Here is a 4,838-nt window from a genome sequence, read left to right as displayed (position 1 = left end):
GTAGCCCTGGCTGTCCTGGAACTCACTCTGTAGACCAGGCTGGCCTTGAACTCAGAAATTCACCTGCCTCTGCCTCCCAAGTGCTGGGATTAAAGGCATTCACCACCACACCCAGCCTCCCAATTTCTAATTGACTTCTTTCTTTCTCATTGAGTTTTAAGAATTAACTATATGTTTTAGATATATGTCTTTAATTACGTAGTTATTTTACAACTGTTTTCAGTCTGTGACTGTTATTGTGTGTGTGTGTCTCTGTGTGTGTATGTGTGTGTATGTGTGTGTATGTGTTTGTGTATGTGTGTGTGTATGTGTNTGTGTGTCTCTGTGTGTATGTGTGTGTGTATGTGTGTGTGTGTATGAGGATGTAGGGTGAGGGAATCTCACTATGTGCACCCTGGCTGTCCTGGAACTCAGAAAGATCTGCCTCTCTCTGCCTTCTGAGTTCTGAGATTAAAGGCACGCCCCACCATGCCTGGCAGTCCTGGTATTTTAAAATGGTGTTATGAAGCCTGCCCACAGGACTGCTGTTAGAAACAGCACTTTCTCAAGAGTGGCTCTTTACATTTGGAATGTGGTCCCCAACTAGAATATCTGGTATCTCTACTCCACAGGATAGTGGACTGGATCTCCCTTGCTTCATAGCTGAATACTCAGGAGAGTGCACTGGGCATGTGCTTTAGGAATCCGTACCCTTGTGGCTTGTGTCAGTTGTGATGGGGTCAGTCAAGGAAAAGAGCCAGAAGGGCATGGAAGAGGAATCACAGAAGACAAACCTAGCTGGAAAGAAAGATCCTAAGGGAAATCTGGAGAGTCTAAAGGAGAAATTGGCAGTTAAGATCATTGAGAGAGCATAGAGAAGTCACTAAGTAGTTCTGAAGCCTGGTGGAGGCAGGGGGATAACATAAACTGTACTCTACAGGGAAGCCAGGCAGATGTGCTAGATGAGACCTGAGACCACAGTCTGCCTAGGGCTGTGGCTTCAGTGTCTGGGGACTTCTGCTCAGGGGCGAGGAGCAGGCTGTCAGGTGAAAGGCGGAACTAAAGTGGGACTGAAGGAGAACCTGGATAAGACAAGTTTCCTCAGACAAGACAAGTTTCCTCAGACAAGACAACTTCCCTTAGACAAAACAAGCTCCCTCAGACAAGACAACTTCCCTTTAGACTCCCCAAATTTTCCTTAGGATCTTACAAGACACTCTCCTTCCCTCAGCAACCCCCCTTCCATCTCTCGCTCAGACAAGCTCCCTCAGACAAGACAAGCCCCCTCAGGACCTGCTTTCTTATTGTGTCTAACCACACTGACTCTAGGAGCATTGCCTGCTAGTCCATTTACTCTGGAGCTCTTCAAGGAAGCATCGATATTCTTGAATATGCTAAATGACACCTGTTGCTTCTTAGGAGAAAGTCACAAACCAAAGTCCTTACCAACAATTAATTCCAAATGGTGACCAGGGGCTTAGCCATGCAAGAATGAAGAAAGTCCTCACCTAATATACCCTTCTCTAGAGGGGTGTGTGTGTGTGTGTGTGTGTGTGTGTGTGTGTGTGTGTTCTCTCCCATCCCACCTCCCTCACATCCTCTCTCTCTCCTTCTCCTCCTACCTCTTCTCTTTTAAAAAAATTTCCCTAATGGTCAGATGTGCTAGCACATGTGTTTTTAATCTCAGCACTTGGGAAGTAGAGGCAAAGGCAAGCAGATCTCTGTGAGTTCAAGGCCAGCCTGATCTAGGCAGTGAGTTCCAGAATAGACAGGACTAAAAAGTGAGACTGTCACCTAAAAATTTCGATACGTATCATAACATTAACTAGATTAAATAGGTGATTATAAATAATTAATATATTAATAAATAATTAATATATTTTATAATGACAAGTAATTATAAAATACAAGAGGCTCCACAGAGCAATAATGTGATTGATACCTGGTATTAGAGTGTGGTGCCCATCTCTGAAGCTCTCATGTGCTGCACTCTCATCATGCTCAAAGGTAATCACCATCTTCAAAGTTGTACTCATTTGGGGCCTTTAATTTGGGGGGTGGCTGGAGGGATGGCTCAGTGGTTAACACATATGCTGCTCTTGTAGAAGGCTGTGGTTTGGTTCCCAGCACACATTAAATGGCTGACAGCCACCTGTAAGTCCACCTCCAGTGGTGGATCTGATGCTCTCTTCTGGCCTACACATACACACACACTCACACATACTCACATACACACACACAAAGACACACAGACATTCACACACAGACACACACACAGACACTCATGTAAAAATATTAAAAATGCATTTCTAATTCCTCAGTTTTCTTTATAACTTCATTGTGCTTGACTCCTTACAAAACCTGCTGGATTTTGCCAGCAATTAAAGCTTACAGGATAAAAAGGGTCACCTTTACCTTGACCAGTTTGCATACACCAGAATTTGAATTTTGTGAATATGTCTTAGTTAGGGTTTTACTGCTATGAACAGACACCATGACCAATACAACTTTTATAAGGACAACATTTAATTGGGGCTGGCTTACAGGGTCACAGGTTCAGTTCATTATCATCAAGGCCTGAGCATGGCAGTGTCCAGGCAGGCAAAGTGCAGGAGGAGCTGAGAGTTCTACATCTTCATCTGAATGCTGCTGGGAGAAGACCGGCTTCCAGGAAGCTATGCCTGTCTAGGTTTTAATTACAGAATGATTGACTCAAAGACTTATTGTAGGGGTGGACACTTTCTCAAAAGAGGGCTGTATTATCCTTGTACATAAAGGAAAACAACTTTGTCATCACTGATGAAATCCAAGATTTAAAAAAACAAAAAAACAAAAACAAAACCCTAGAATTTAGGATCTCTTGCATGCCCTCACCATCAGCTTCAAGCTTCTAATATGATGCCAGGGTCGATTTTCCTTCCTTAATGATATCGGTATTTATTTCTTTTAAAGAGATCATTATTATATTGTAGAATATTAATGATATGCTTTTGATGCCCATAGTGAGATGTATCTGGTCTATCATTTGAGTGTCAGCTCATGCTGACAGTAGACTACCTGGTTCCCATGGACTCTCTCCTTCCCTCGGCAACCCCACTCCCGTCTCTCCTGGAGCCACAGCCCCCTTTCACGCTTCTCAGTCAGTCAAGATCTCCCACCTGGGAATTTCAGTTTTCAAGAAGAAAAATCAATCAAGATATCCGACCCAGAAAAGGAAACTTGTACATTTTTATATGCTTGCATTCAATGGATATGGTATTTAATGGATTTGAATTAAAATTTTCTAGCCCAGTTTTTGCCATACATTAACATAAAATGAGGTAAAATGACTCCCTAGTCCTCCTGTCTGTCACCATGCAGCCCATCAACTGCCTCAGTGTGTCCTCAGAGGCTCCACAGACCATCTGTATTCGAATATCTCTCTGATATTCTCTTTTTTGTTGTTGTTGTTGTTGTTGTTTTTTGGTTTTTCGAGACAGGGTTTCTCTGTTTAGCCCTGGAACTCACTTTGTAGACCAGGCTGGCCTCGAACTCAGAAATCCGCCTGCCTCTGCCTCCCGAGTGCTGGGATTAAAGGCGTGCGCCACCACGCCCGGCTTGTTTTTCTGTTTTTTTTTTTTTTTTTTTTAACTGCCTTGATGAGTTTGATACTTTTCCAGCTACTTCAACAAACAAGCCCTAGCGCTCTTTGGTGTCTCATGAAAAACTTGTGAGTAGTTGAATTTTAATTGCTGAGTAAGAATTAAATGAGTAGAGGGGACAGTAATTTACTAATGAACCTCCCAACTTTAACAAAACTGTATTATATTTTGTAAGGCATGTCTACTTCCCCAGTGCTCAGGAGGCTGAGGCAGGAGGATTGCAAGAAGGAAGAAGGGAGAGAGGGAGGGACAAAGACTATAGCAGAGCCCCATGGGCATCAAATACTAGGTTACCTACGATCTGCATGGCACTTAATCTCTACTATCCCCCCAAACCCGGCTATTGTTCTAATACACCCAGTTTTTCCCCCTCACACTCTCCTGTCATAAAAATACTGAAAACTAAAACTGCCCCTTTTCCCCAAACTTCTACAGCCTGAACCTGAAAAGCCTCACAGAGACTTTAGAGAAATCACGGTTTGGAAAATGCTTGTACCCATTACATGGGCTACGGAGAAAGTGCAGCGGAGCCAGCTGCCAGCCACAACCAGAACACCATCAGGTGTTGCTGCCTCTCTCTACCAGAAGCTCCTTAGAACCCAGTGGGTAGGAGTCCCAATGACTGCGTCCTGATGCAGCTGAGGGTAGAATTTTTCCTGGCAGATGGTGGATGGGGTGTAGGCTATTCTACTGTGACCTTCCCCCATGCTTCTCCCTATGTACTTCACAAGACCTGCTCTCAAGTTCCTTCTCTATACCAAAGGGATCTCATTAAGAAAAACCAACCCAAGGAAAGGAACCTCTCGTCGGCGTTGGTAATCCATCCCTGTCATCTCAAGGCTTGGGAAGTGCAAGTTCCAGTCCAACCTGGACTATGACAGAGAAAAACCCTACATAAGGAAGTTGGGGAGGCTCAGGGGAAGACAATCTGCCTTACCTAGACACAGAACCAGAAAAGAATCCGAGCATGTGTTCTGTGCTGGTTGTGGATTTTACTTTGTTTGTTGCCTCAACACAAGCCAAGGTTATCTGGGAAAGGGGAACCTCAGTTGAGAAAATGTCTCCATCAGATTGTCTGGGGGTTACTCCTCATTTGTCTCCTCCTTCTCCTCCTCCTCCTCCTCCTCCTCCTCCAATACATTGGGTGGTGCCACTACTGGTCAGGTGGTCTCAGGTGGCACACGCCTTTAATCCCAGCACTCGGGAGGCAGAGGCAGG

The sequence above is a fragment of the Mus pahari genome, chromosome 7 (genome assembly GCF_900095145.1).
Source record: "Mus pahari chromosome 7, PAHARI_EIJ_v1.1, whole genome shotgun sequence".
Lineage (NCBI taxonomy): Eukaryota > Metazoa > Chordata > Mammalia > Rodentia > Muridae > Mus > Mus pahari.
This window is presented reverse-complemented; position numbering follows the sequence as displayed.